At 39.9% G+C, this 15032-nt stretch overlaps 1 protein-coding gene and 1 long non-coding RNA gene across 2 annotated transcripts in view; one reads left to right on the plus strand and one right to left on the minus strand.

Annotated features, from left to right (window-relative positions):
- Positions 1-222: 222 nt before the first annotated feature.
- On the minus strand, positions 223-1077 carry LOC116925171. The gene is made up of 2 exons (XR_006648048.1): positions 842-1077; positions 223-769 (listed from the first exon to the last, which is right to left on the minus strand). It is a non-coding gene; the product is annotated as an uncharacterized LOC116925171 (long non-coding RNA).
- A 368-nt stretch (positions 1078-1445) lies between these two features.
- The window catches only part of LOC116925172 (zinc finger homeobox protein 3), an 85835-nt gene continuing 72248 nt past the window's right edge, over positions 1446-15032 (plus strand). The window contains 4 exon segments of the mRNA XM_045175728.1: positions 1446-1763; positions 1901-1955; positions 2021-2135; positions 2198-2283. The gene's annotated coding sequence lies outside the window, so the exon portion shown is untranslated.

Below are 15032 nucleotides of genomic sequence, written 5' to 3' on the forward strand. Positions count from 1 at the left end.
GAATTCTCTTTGAACTTGATTGAAGCATAAAATCATCAAACAGATCAGAGTCCCCCAGAGTCAAATCAGACATTCACTCAGCTTGCTAGTTCTTTTTCGGGTTGTTCTCATCAAGTGGTATTATTCTACTGATTGCAGTTCATTGTTTTACTGTCGTCATGTAACAGGAAACGATCGACAAATGCCAAAAACCTCACGAGAAGTAAATTCTTTCTCAGTAAAAAGATATTTCCATTCCATGTCAAACTTTTGGTTCCACCATCGTCATATCAAATTAAACATGTTTTTCCGACATTTTTCATATTGACCATCGTGGTTGTAAATGATGTGTGAAAATAAGTGAAAACTCCCCGTCGTGAAAGATTGCTGATGTCTTTGCCAAGCATGTTGAGTAGATTGCATATAGAGGAGTGGCCATCGATTTGACCATCACGTAATTTGACGAATTCAACGCCAGCTGTGTTTCTGATTCAGCTCAATTCGACCAGTACTAATATCACAAACACTCTGGCACACCAGCGACGTCTATGTGATGGATCGGAATAAATATTTATCATTTCCTCTAAAATAAAAAAAATAAAAAAAAAACAACTTGCAAGCAAACAAACAAAATTGAGTGGTGTTTGGTTCCGACAGATTTCTAAAAAAAAGAGTAGAAACGTCTGCTGTAATAAGCATGCGTGGCTCACTGTCATGGCCAATGATTTCTTTTTGACATCCATATACCATTTGTGGAAAGAGTGTGAGTTTGACCGGTCTGATTACACTTCTGCAATGAAATAAAAAACAGCTTCAAAATAAAATATACATATCCATCATACGTAACCTCTGCAGCAGTTACATTTTCGCTATTGAAAGTCTGACGTCAGTCGTCATGAAGTTGCAACACTCCATGATGCACACGGCGTTGTCGAGGCCATTTGCAGCTGACGAATTTTTTCGCCTTTTTCCCCCCGTCTCGTTTCTATTCACAAAGCAGTACAAATTTAATGTTGAACATGAAAGCAAAAATAAAAAAGCAAAAGATATGTCATGATTTTGCCTAGTAGTGTATGTGCCATTTTTGGTTGTTTGGCCTTATAGGAAAATCATAAAAAACAAACGTTTTTGGAAGTTGGTGCACAAATCAGCTGGCAATAAAAAAATGGACGACGTCAAATGTGATTTTAACGGCTAAAAAAACGAAAAAAGTTTTTTTAATTGTTATCAATGATGCAGGTAATTTCAGTTGTTTTATTGTCCAACATCTGTTTAATTATTTAAAAACTTAGTTAAATTTAAGAATTTTTGCCATATTGTTTTACTTAATGAATTGTTTTTATTGGCAGCAGAAAGACTTAAGTCGATTAGGCAGCGATGCATTACCGGAAATTCAAAAGAAGGGGTAATCAAAAATCTCCTCAGGCGATTAGGTGTTCTTAATGATCAGTCGTTTGCTGCGATCAGCGAGGTCAACTTATCTATTAATGTGCGGTGATAATTTCTTTGTGTTTTGCGCGCCTTTGTTGCGTTGAACCCCTTGTTGAGAATGTCGTTTCTCGTGATCCTGATCCTGAACATACTAACAATTAAAACTTTACGTGATCCTGAACAACCCAAAAATTAAAACTTTACGTTATCCTGAACGACCCAACAATTAAAATGTGTGTGTCCAAGAATTTGTGCTGAACTGATCGACCAAATGCACCAGGTCAAATTATTTTGGGGCCAAGAAAAAATGGCGGGAAGCTCGTGGCACGTGCCCCTAAACAAAGTGCTATCTGGTAGTATTTTCTTCGTTCCATTGTTTTGCTGTTTCTCGTTGTTTCAATTAATTCCGTCGTTGCTTTTGTTGTTTTTATTCTAGTTTTCATAGTTATTTGTTTCTGGCGGTGTAATTTTCATGTTTTTAATTGAATAGGTTTGGGTGATGGGATCAAACGTGTCCAAATGGAACTTACAGTGCGAGATCATTGGTAAGATACTTTTCGTTCTTAAATATCATCATTCTCGTGAATAATATTTCGAATTATTTCCACAGGAATTATGGATGACATTGGATGGTTGGGTGATGAGACCTCATCATGGTTCGTTGGCATACCAACTAGCCCTTGATGTCTCACCTTGGTTTTGGCAAATCATCAACCTCACTGATGGTAATTAATCATTCAGTATCCTTTAGTCTTTCATTTAACTTAACTATTTCTTTGTCTTTCAGCCAGTCCTAGATCAACCAGCTGTGTGCCAGCCAGCTCACACACCCAACAATCACAATGGATGTGGTTCCGCTAATCATCCAAAAAGGTAGGACAATCAAAATGATCTTATTGTCTATGCTGTGGGTTTTTTTTTTTTGTCATAGGCCACTCGCATGGTTGATTCACAGCATCAGGCTGGTAGTACTGCTGCTTCATTGGGCTACTGATTAAAGATTGTTATCGAGTTCCATTCTTTTCTTTTTTTCTCTCTTTGGATTGTAGAAAAAAATGACAAGGCTTATTTGGATTGGAAATAGTCGAGGGGTTAGGTCTATAGAGAAAAGATCTGGTGTGTATACAGTTATATACAACAGAACGCGCGCCACGTTTGCTCGGGAGTGATGTTGAATCTATACCCTTCCCTCCAGATGTTGCGTGTATGTACCGTTATATCTGCTGCTGCAGTTATCGATTATTTTTTTGTATTTTTTTTTTTTTTTACTTCAGCCTACAGTTAGAAAAAAAAAGGGGAGAATAAGAAGAGAAAGAGAAACGAACTAAGAAGAGGGTAAAAAAAAAGTACTTGTATAATGACTGGCGGATAGGCCTGTAGTTTTCTTTCATTTTCTCTCTTCCCCTCGTCACTGGACCAGACGGCACATCAGCAACGGGAGGTTTCAATAGAGCGGGGGTGAAATAAAAATGCAAGTAGAGGGGAGAAAAAAAAATCCCCAAGTGAAAAAAAAAAAAAATCATCGTGAAAAAAAATGTAGAGAAGTGATGGGGGGGTTGCTTAATAATAGGAGAGGGTGGAGGCTTTTAAAGATGACGGGCCTCGGCCTACACACGCCCGAGAGCAATCAATACGGTTTTTTTTTTATCCCCTTTCGAGTCTCCAAAGAGAAAAGAATAAGCCATCGATTTTTTTTTTTTTACTCTACAACATACACACGCGAAGCTGCTGCTGTACCGCACGCTTTTGTTCGGCACGGACCAGCTTTTTTTTTTTCTCCCCTACACATACAGCCTATTTTTTTTTGTCTCCCCTCTAACCATCAGTTGATGTTGTATGCATATAAGAACCTCGTGCCAAGTTGGTTTCCATGTGTGCAATGGTGGTGGCCCTCTTCAACTAGGCCTCGAGTTTTTTTTTTTTTTTCGGTTGTTGTATAATTCTTTTGATTCTCCATCATATGCGGGGTGTAGTAGTATCCCACCCTTTTTTTTTTTAGGGCTCATTAATATAGGCCCGGTCGGCTGGTTTGGATGGAAAAAAAAATCCCGCGTGTGTGTCTCTTGTGAAATGTTTTTTATTTCTAATTTGGGTGTCGATTGGTTCGGTTTCATTTGACTTGTCAGGTGATATAGCGCGATCTCTAGTGGCAATCAGATTTTTCTTATGAACGTGTTAGAGAAAGGGGGAGTGTGTGTGTGTCAACTCATCCAAAAAAATGCTGTTCTATCACGTTTGATTTCGTAGGTGAGTTTAATGTTTGAATTACCGAAGGCAATGTGTGAGTCATTATTTGAATCGAGTTCTTGTTTAGATCGATTTTTCAAAAGTTCTTTTTTTTTCATGGATTTGAGAGATGACGGCTGGATGAGAAGGGTCGAATCCTGTGGGAAATCCGGCAGCTTTTTTTTCCCTCTTTTATTTTTTTTAGTGCATATCTCTCACACTTTATATATAAAACGTGCTGCACGCCTTTACTTTATATAGGCAGCAGACGATTGTCAACTTTTTTTTTTCTCTCAATGCCTCGGGAGGCTTTTCGGATGAGCAATAGTGTAGGGGGGTGGGGCGGGGGGAGATCGTTTGATTTCCATGCAGCACATCGTGACTTTCTTGTAACTGGATGAAAGATTTCTTTCTGTTGATTGACGTTGTTGGCTTATTCTGCTGAACAAGTAAAGAAGCGCTTTCTCTATTCTCTCATTTCGTCTGTCAGTTTGTCCTCTTTTGTCATCAAAAACTCTCTATCCTTTAGTTTTTCCTTTTTTTTTTCATTCTTGTTTGAGGGGAGGGGTGTATATCCTTAGATAGGAGTTGAGGCAATTAGTTGACACGTGTCGCTTTGCCTCCCTGGGAGAACAAGTAAAAAGAAGGGCCACGAGATGAAATAACTCTTACTCGGCGTCGCGGCAACGATCACAATCAAAGACGATATATCACGAGCAAAAGAGGAGCATACGTAAAGGCGAGCGTATCAAGAGGATTACAACACGAGTTTCTTTAACCCGAACGATCGATATAGCATTGCCTGTTTTTGTTTTGTTTTCTGTTTACATCGTTTGCCGATCGGTTTTTATGTTTTGTGTAATTGACGACGCTACCTCTGTTGTGGTCGAGTCACGTGGTACCTTTTTCCCTTAATTAACTGTTTGATTTGAAATACGAACAGGTAGTTGTGGTTGTTTAATTGGTAAATCCTATTCGTCGAAGGGTAGGGGGGAAAGGGGCGCGGTCATCCCTCTTTGCAACCGGTTGAGCGTGCATTATGTCTAACAGAAAAGGGGTATGGGGAGCGGATTGATGACGAGGGATATGCAAATGAAGTGGCTGTTGTCTAACGAAGGGAAAGGGGGGGACGTGAAAATAATTGGTTGCGATTGTGCGTGCCATGCAGCTCACTGGGCATTGGTCGGAGATGTTCATTGGGACCCCTTTGCGATGGAAGGGGGAGACGTGAAAAAATCGGGAAAAAGGGTTGAGCTCCAAAATAGAATGGATTGAGGGGAAGGGATTAAAAGGCAGGGAGCGTGAGGACGTTGTTGATTGGCTCCGCTCCAATGGCCAGTGATGATGCCCCCGGATTTTTCATTTTCTATGGAGCATCTTCATTACGCATCGTGTCTAAAGGTGGCGGTGGGCGTCGTCATTAAAACAGAGCGCGGACTCTTCTCGGAGGATCGTAAAACAAAGATGGTGGATCCCCTCTATTCTCTCCTTTCAAGGCTGGTTGTTGATTGGTTGCTTTGCTTCGCGTGCGTTTCTCGTCGACTTGATGAAACTGTTGTTGATGAATTCTCGCCCGAGAGAGAAGGAAAAATTAATAAGATGGAAAATGTTTCCATTGGTTGTTGCCGAGTAAACAATCCGTTTGCTAAGGAACGTTAATTAAAGCTTCGCTTCTTTTGATTTTCTTTTTTTTTTTCTTTACGACTTTTGTTCGTCGTTTGTCAATTATTAAAAGAAGGAGCTATAGGGAAGTGTGGACGTAATAATTGTAAAAAAAGAAAGATGGCTGCCTGCCGTCTTGAAACTTGAAAAAGTTCCTTTTGTGTTTAGACGCGTTGAGTTTCCGACGCAGTGTCTTCCATTTGATAATGGTGTCTTCTGTTTTCTTCTTTATTGTCTTTTTTTCTTTTTTTCTTTTTTTTTAATGAAGTCGAATCTTTATTTTGAGAGGGAGGAGCCATGTTCGTCGTTTTCTTGATTGGCGTCCGATACCCATCGCCGAGTTCTTTGTTTCCCCCTTTTTTTTTTCTTTCTTAAACTCGTTGTTTGCGTCCTCATTCGAAACTTGAACAAAGAAAGTCTCGCTTTTCTTTTTTTTTTCTGCATTGACTTTAAAAATCCAATTTTACGAAAGAAAACGAAACAAAAAAGAGGGAATAAAAGGAGGCCGGAGAAGTCAATAGCCAAGACTACATCTATATATTAGACGTCCAATCAGACATGCATGGCTCGCTCTTGTAGTTTTATTTATTTTTTTCTATACGTTGTCTATCTCTCATCCTTTTTCAACTTTTCTCTGTTTTAAATCGATCGCACGCGCGCCAGCGTTTCCTTGATATAATCATAGACTTCGTCTTTTACTTACAACTTGAAATAAAACAAATGCAGTAGTACAAATTCGCTTGTTTTGCCATGTCATATACGAATAAGCTAGGAAACATAGGCAAATGAGAAAAAATCGTGGCTCCTAAAGGCGGTAACCTTTCGATCGACTGCGCTGTTGTAATAATTCCAAACAACGACGATAACGTTGTACACAGGAGAAGAAAAAAACAAACATGTATTCGAATTACACATTATAGAGTTTTGGAGGCAAACATGAAAGAGACCTATGAGCAATTGGGAAGTGGGAGGTCTTTTTTTTTTTTTTTTTTCTTGTTTAGAGTTATATTGCACTCCCCTATTATTCTCTTGGGTTCCATTTTTTTCTGTGTGTATTCTCTTCTTTACGTTATTTTTTTGTTGTTGTCTACCCTATGACGTGTCACCGTTATGACGTCAAAGCTCATTAAAAGACACAAACGCTCGCGCCCGCTCGGGGGAGATGTATTGGACAACGGGATCCCAAAAAAAAAAAAACATGGATGGAATAATGTTGTATTACAGTGAGGGGGGAAAAAATACCCATCTGGATGTTTCTCTTCGTTTTCATCATCAAACTTGTATAATGTAATACTTTCCCCTCTTGGTTTTTTTTCCTCTTTTTTTTTGGGTGGGTTATGGTCCTTCTCTCATTTCGTTCGTTTGGGTTTTTTTTTTGTGTGTGTCTCGGATGATATGATACACAGAAGGCGGAGAGATTGTGTGTGTGTGTGTAAGGGTAGTAGCCCCTTAAAGGTGGAGCCATGGTGTCATATAAGAAATGGACGCTGGGTGAAGGAGGAAAAAGAAAAAGAGGCGAGGGAGCCAATTCCCGTTTATGACATGGCCAACGAATCAACGTGGGAGTCATTGCACGAAAGAAGAGAAGTGGGCAGCCGACGGGAGGAGGGGGGGGACCATCATCTACTATATAATAATACTTTTTATTTCATGGAGGAGCTTCTTTTCTTTGTTTGTTGTGTGTGTGTGTGTGCAGTACCCAACACGTTAGAATCGTATAAATCACCATAAAAAGAAAAATCCCAAGTAAGCGAAGCTAGTATAATAGTTCACGTCGTTACAATTGGATCATTTGGGGGGAGGGGGGAATGACGTTATACCCGAGATTGACGGATCTGACCGTTTTTTTTTTTTCTTTCTACCTTGTCTCGTTCTTAACTAGGACTATTACAACTTCTTTTGTCATTTGCCGTCTACGTACACACACACACACACAAGCAGATGAGTTTTTTTTTGTTGATTCTTTGGGGAGAATAAGATCAAGGTACCCGTCCCGTTCTTATGCAATCAAAGAGTCTCTGCGTTGTATGAGTGAACACAGCCCGGAGTAAATCCTTTATTGTAAGTCAGGACTTTTTTTTTCGGGGTGGGGGGGGGTTTGATTGCTATGGGAAAGACAATAGAGAGGGTATACCAATCAGTGCGCACTCTTCGACCGTGTACTCGACTTTATTTTTTTCTTCTTCTCCATATGCTGCGTATGATTCATCATCAACAAAAGATGAGACAATTCCTCTGGGGTTTGGGTTAGTTATTAGAAGGACCGAAAAAAAAAAAATCAATTGCCAATTATATGGGAAACGAAAAGAAAAAAAAGTTTGTTTGATTAAATAGCCGACCCTTTTTTTTTTTTATCCCGTTCCTCTCCCCCACTCTTGCGTTGTTATAATCCGTCGTCCGCGCGCGCGTGTGTGTGTGTGTAGGTAGAATGCATGGTAATAAGTTCCAGAAAAAAAAAAAAACGGTTCTCCCTTCAACGTCTGTGATGGTGATTCTTGTGTATTATAAATGTAGGCCTCATATATGCCCGTAACGCGTAAAAAAAAAATATATATAACGAGATGTGGTGCGTGTTGTTTCCGTACACACACACACAGCTTGAATGTAATTAATTACCATCCATCAGATGATGAAGAGTCGCCTTTATTTTTTTTTTCCCTCTCCCCCCACTACTGACGCCCCTTTGGCACGGGCGCTACGTAATAAGTCGACGTGTGTCGTTTTTTTCGTTTGTTTTTTTTTATTTTTTGTATCAGGGGTTCGTTTCCTTTCATCCATATTCTTGTTCCGTTTTTTTTTTTTTTTGCTCCATTCCCTACCCTCGCTCTTGTAATATTCTCATCCGTTCCATCAGAGAGTATAGAAAGAGACTGTACGGTTGTTCACAGGGGGAAGAAGGCAGGGAAGGTTATAATTTATTGCCGGAGCTTTACCGAACCGACGTTTTATTATACGTGTCTGCTGCTTGTGTGTGTGTCGCGCCCACGATGTCATCATCGCCTGCCGAGAGAGGCCTTTTTTTTCTTTTTCTTTTCTTGGGTGATGATACACACCAAGTTGTTGTAGTTGTACTCACACCGTGATCCCAAAGATCATCCATTTAGGTCGCTCCTTGAAAAAAAAAAAGGAGAGCTCCCTTTTTTCTTGGATAATATGTCTTTTTATGAGTATTGCTGGAAATATGGATGTCGTTTTGAGGTTTTTGATTGGAAACGAGTCAGGCAATTTGATGGGGAAATTTAAGTTGATTTGGTTTGATAACGTATGGCGGCCAATAACAAACGTGCGATTTTAAACCGAACTCTCAGGAGCCAAGATATTTCTTTTCGTTTTTGACGCCGGCCCTCTTTTGGCGAGATGGATCGCCGCCATTCTTTTATTTATTCGCAAGAAAAATTGAGAGTCTTAATGTGGGATGCGAGATGGGGGCGCCTAGCTTCTGGAGCTTTGGGATTGATTGCTTTGAGCTTCATCGAAGTGGAAAAAAAATGAGGGAAAAAAGTTTGTTTCTACTTTGCGAAAAGGAAAAAAAAAATAAAATAAAATAATAATAATAATAATAATAATTCGGAAGCAAAAAAGGGGTGGGTATGGGAGTATTCGTTAACAGCGCCACCGCTGCTACCATATCGCACCGGCTCCTCCCTTTGGACGTCGGAGCTCCACCCTTTTCTTTCGCCAACAGACAAATCGCCCTGCGCATTATGAATGCAATTGGAGTGGTAGTTGTACTGTGGTACAACCACTACGCCAAAAACACAATTCGCCAATCGTCATCGTCCAAATCGTAGGGGGTGACATATCGCAAAATTGTTCGTTTATTAACAATGCGTTTAGATGATTGTACGCATTTCATCAGCTGCAGCATTCAAATCATTGATGTTAAAAATTCAAAAAAAAAAAAAGAAAAAGTTTTATTACTCGACTCTCGATAAGTCTATTGCATAAATGTACATATATCTGTATATTTTCTAGACGTGATGTCTGGAGTACATGCAAGCCGCTTTATGAATACCTAATGTATTTTATTATTTTGTCGTTGAGAGAGGGTCGAGAAACGGACTTTTTTTTTTTTCGTCTTCGTCTATGCATTAGAGAGTGGCTGCTGGTCTTTGGCTCTGCGACTGATTCAATTTGCCTATATATGCCGTGTGTCTTTTTTCTCTCTCTCTCTCTCTCTCTCTCTCTCGCACGGCTCCGTGTGGGGGTCTCTCCCGAAGGGAAAATTGGATTGCGAGATGGCGCGCGTCAAATTATGCATTCGGAGCGTGCCACTTTCTTAAAGGCGAGAGCAGTGAACGAGTCTGAGAGTAAAGTCTCCATCTTTGTTCTTTCTTTGCACAGTGTAAGCTCATTGGCTGGTGAAACAAGGGGCCATTCTCGTTGTCAAACCGAATAATAGAACCCTGCAGCTCTCTCTTTACACGCTCCCTCCTTTTTCCCCAAGTCTTTTGCTGCTATTGCACGATATTTCCTCGTGTCCGTTTGAGGATTTTATTTCACGATCTCATTTTCTAGTTTCATTTCACGTATCAAAAGAATGAGTATCTCTGACGACAACTCAATTCTTCGTCTCCTTTTTGCTATTTGCTTGGTTGTATCTTGAATATCTCGGATTTCGATGTATATATGGAGGACGTTCGGAATGCCAAGGCAAATGCAAATCATTCCGCCATTTCTTTTTTTTTTGTCCCCTTTTGTTGAACAAAATGACGTTGTCATCATCATCCGTCTACTGTAAATATACATGCACGACAGAAAAGAAGGGGTCTGCATCAGTCTAGGCAAACATTGATCGCTGGACGGAGGATGGAAAGAAAAAAATTGGATAGGCGTTTTTTCTTTTTCTTTTTGGTTATGTGGACAACGACGGAGAGGAGGCGTCCAGCTGCAAATCGAAATCGATAATTGAGTTTGGGAAGATGGGGAGAAAAAAAAAATAATATAAAATAGAGGAGCGCATGGTTAAGGGCAGTGCAGTGCAGAATGAGGAATAAAGGAATAGTTTGGCTAGCCGCATGTAGTTCCCAATATATTTTCCCCCGTTTAAATAAAAGATCGAAAAACGCTAGTGTTTGCTACGTCAAGTTTTTTTTTCTTCTTCGTTCGCTGCTGCCTATTGCGATTGCCCCCTTAATATTTCACGTCCAGTCGAGTGAGTCGCCGGTCCGAAGCAAAAAACTAAAGCTGATTTTTTCCCTTTTTTTTTTTTTTAATCTCTTGCCTGTTTTTATTGTCGTTTCTCCCCCTCAGTCAGTCTTTTCACTTTTTCTTTAAATCTGGCGCTGTGGTAGGAAAAATGCAATCAAAATAAGAAGTGAAAGAGTCAATCCACCATCCAATCATTTCACTTAAATAAAACACATCCCCACGAACCAAACAAACGAGAGGGCCTCTATGTACACACACAACACACACAGCCCTTGTCTCATTAAGAATCGATTGCCTTCGCTCGTGTACACACAAGAGCATCGGCCCTTTCATTGGTCCAGCCACCGTTTGTTTTTGTTTTCCCTCTTTTTCAATCAAGAATATCTGCCAAATCCCTTTGTCTCTTTGATTTTTTTTCTTGGCCTCCCCCAATCTCATCAATCTCGAATCAAAAGACCCCATTGGCCAGTGGTCTCCATTGACGTCATTGAATTTTACTTTGGCTAAAGGAGAAATCGATTTTTTTTTCTTCCTCCATTTGTAAGAGGATTGGAGGCCTTCCTATTTGCATTTATCCTCGTCCCTTATGGACAAACTTTTAACCCATTGCAGTAATGAAAAGTTGTTTATCTTATTGTTGCGATGGCGCACACACGCACAAAACGAAGAAAATAAATAAGCGCAAAACTTTTTTTTTTTTTTATCTTGTTTTTTCCATCGTAAAATGGCGGAAATGATGGCATAAATCATCGGCTTTTCCCTACCCGCAAGTCGTAGCTTTTTTTACCCTTTTTTTTTTTTTATTGTTATTATTATAATACAACAACAACAAGGACAACTCTTTTAATGGTCGATAAATAAAATATTCGTGAAAGAGGGGGCCACAACAAAACTGCCACGATTGCTAAAAGGTTAGCGTTCAACGAAAAATAATAACAAACGACCTGCAAGCGTTATTTACAATAAAACAGTTTTTTTTTTTGTATTTTAATAGTTCAAACTGCCGTGAAAATCATGAGACGGGCAGGTCCATTTTTGGGATTCACGGCGAGAGAGGGGTACCCTGATGTTAAAAACGCGTGAAACTGATTGGTCGCTATTGAAAAAACATACAGAGGGGGGGGGGGCGTGAAAGAAATAAAAGCGTTGCTAAATTTTCTTTTTGATTGAAGCCATCAGCAAATCAAACGGTCATTCAAGTCTCGAATTTCGCTTGTACAGCAACTCCCCGAATAGACTTTGTTACCCAGTTAAAAGAAAAAAAAAATTCTTTTTTCTATAATTCTTTTCCAATTTTGACCGGATGAAAATCAAATCATCAACAACAAGAGAGTAGCAAATGACGGATGAAAAAGAAGAAGAATCATGTGAATGATTCATGTCGGCTGCCTAAAAATTGTCTACGGTCTATGAAGACTGCAAATCCGATTTGAAAAAAAAAAAAAAAGTGCGGGTGGGGGAGCCAGTCACGCTGACACGACTGGAGCGTATAAGAGTGTCTCTCTATAAGAGCCATTTCTGGGTGGCAGGTTTCATTTGCTCGATCCCCTGTTTTTTTCTTTTTCTTTTCTCCATTTTTTTTTACTTGCACTCAACTGCCATCCAACGGAAACGACGAGTTCGTGCCCTCTAAACCAAATGTCTCTGTATATCGAAGGGAGCCGGCAAAAGTCAACAAAACAGTCAGTAACCCCCCCCCCCACCCCCCAGAAAAAAATAAAGAGAAAGGAATCAAGATTCCCGCGGGAGTCGTGCACACAGCCGACGTCAGTTAACCCTCTCCTTTTTTTTCCTCTCTCTCTCAATACATTATGATAACCCTCGTCTTTCAGTTTCCACAGCAACTAAAAGCAGTTTGAAATGATCTCATTTTTATTTTTATTTTATTTTTTTACATCGAGTTCGATAAACTTTATTCCACCACCCTCTCTCCCACCCACCAATACTTGTGTATGCATAAAAATATTTACTCAGGCCACTGTGTTTTTGTTTTTTTTTTCTCTCGCTACCCAAACTCTTTTTTCTTTTTGATGAGCAAGTTAATTCAGTTTGCTTAATTAGGTTGTGGAAATTCAAGATCTTGACTTTTCGTTTGAAAAGTCAAGTCGTTGAAGGCGTCAAAGGGGGGAGTATCTTTCATATCTTTTGGCGTCATTTTCTTCTTTCAATTAGAGAAAGGCGCGTGTTTTGAAATTAACTCGACGCTCCTAATAACCTCGTTCACCCTCTCCACACACACACACACAAAATAGCTAGTCGAATTTGTATAGTAACACAGACGCTGTAGAGAGAATAAAGGGATCTCTAAGATGTTGACATGGCGAGTTCATTAGTAGCTAGTTTGCCATATCGCTCCTGGTCTCGCTTTTTTTCTTTTTTTTTTTTTCATCTGTGTGTGTGTGTGTGTTCAGTATGTGGAACCGGGTTGTTGACATCTGGCAGCAGCTCATTAAAAAAAACTCGAGTCCAACTTTCTTCTTTGCTCGTCTTCTACCCCTCGGCTTCTCAACTTGTTTCGCGTTACATTTAAGATGGATGACACGATCAAGAGTTTAAAAAAGAGAAAAAAATGGGAAAAGTTCTCGTGATGTTGTTGATGAGATCGTTGCAACAGGAATCAAACCGAATATGTATCTACGATGTATTTTTATCTATAAATAAAGATAAGGTGGGGGAGGGTTGAAAGGCCAAGATGAGAGAAGAAAACTGTGGAGATGTTTTTTGCTCGTTGATTATCGGACGCTGGAGTGGCGGGATAAGAGTCGTCGCTGTCGGGGATTGCATTCGATTCGCTCTGTGATGAAGAATAACGATCGGTCGATTTATTTCCATCAGAAAAAGAAAACGGTGGCGGTCGTGTAGCAAAGTCTATCGCCTGATAAGCGATAATAAAGACATTGCGAGCCGAGTCAAATGTCGAAGCTCTATAACGTTCTTGATTTATATATATAGGGGATGCGCGTGTTGTGTAATGTTTTTTTTTTGTTTTTTTCCTTTCTCTCTCTTTTTGCCCCCTTTTTTTGATTTCCAGCGACTAAACAAAAGAAAAAACCAAAGTGAACTTGTGTCATTCAGGTCGGTCTGTGTCTTGTCTTGTCTATATCCATTTCAATGGATATATCGCATTATATTCTACGACCCGACTTGAAATGGGAAAAGGGAAAGAAGAAAACTGGGTGGGAGCGTTGGTGGTGGCGCCACTTGATAAGTGGCAGCAGGTATTATCAGTCCATGTCAATTAGACGGGATCAGGATCCACTCTTTGCATCCTCTCCAGGGTCGTCGTTGTCGTAGAAACTCTTTGGAGGAAAGGATTCTCTGGAAGAAAAAAAAAAAAGGAACGCGTCAATAAATATTAAAATAAAAAGGGGGGGGGAATATCTGCATATTTGGTGTAGATGAGCGCGCGTGCGCCGCTTTTTTCTATCGGAAAAAGGGCAAAAGAAAAAAATAAACGAAATAAAGTTTGCATACGTCAAGGGCGTCTCGCTGGCAAACTCAATTAATGCCACGACGTAGAAGACGCTGACGACGCGCATCTAATAGATTCGAAGGAGGGGGTTGATGATTATTTTTGTATAAAAAAAGGAAAAAAAAGAAGAGGAGCGTAGACGACGCTTTGGCTCTTATTTACACGGACGGAGCTGATTGGCTCTTGCGACTTGATGATGATGTGGCCCCCGCTTCTCTAGTTTGCTTCTTTTCGTCTCCTATCAACGCATCATCAAACCTAATTGGGGCAGAGTTCTACTCCTCCTCCTTCTGTTGGCGTTCTTTTTTATTAGACTATGTAGCTTTTCCTTTTTTTTTTTTTTTTCACTATTTCACATGCTTATTTTCTCCTTTATCTCCCCGTTTTCCCTCCTTTCTTTTATTATTTCGTATTCATTAATAACGAGGAGAAAAAGAAGTGGAGGATAATTCCTGTTGACTCGGTCCCCTGTTGACTCGGAGAGTGTCGTCGTCAACAAGAGAATTTTTTCTTTCCCCCTTGATGAAATTTCTTTGCCCAATCTTATCCTGAGCTCTCATCATTTGAGAGACGCTGGCATTAGGCTCGTGCCTTTTCATATTTTTTTTTGTTTTTTAATATGCTGCTACTCGATGACGTCTGTTACGAGCTAATAGCTTTTTTATGTGTGTGCGTGTGTGTCAGAGACTTGTTTTTTATTTTTGTAAATTTTTATTCCAACTTTTTTTTTTTGTGAATAACAAGTGGATCACGGGTCATCCTTTTATTTTCTTTTTTTTTTTTATTTCTTACCACATGTGCGCTCCGGGAGAATGATGCGCTCACTGAGGAAAATGGCCGAAAGCCAATTAGGATCGTATTGTTGGTTATCACCTCGTATAGTGCAACGTTTCTACGTCGTGAGAGCGTGATGCAGATGGTCGTGAAGAGGATCGCCTTTCCCTCTTTTTTTTTTTTGCCACTCGTAAAAGTGCGGTCGAAAGAACAAAAAATTGGGTGGGACCGCGCGTCAAATAAGATGATACCCCGACAGCAAAAAAAAAAAAAAAAAGGAAAAGAATAATAATACCCCCAGCAAGAAGGACAGTTCGTGTGTCTGAGATGACGATAC

The sequence above is a fragment of the Daphnia magna genome, linkage group LG6, assembly GCF_020631705.1.
Source record: "Daphnia magna isolate NIES linkage group LG6, ASM2063170v1.1, whole genome shotgun sequence".
Taxonomy (NCBI): Eukaryota; Metazoa; Arthropoda; class Branchiopoda; order Diplostraca; family Daphniidae; genus Daphnia; species Daphnia magna.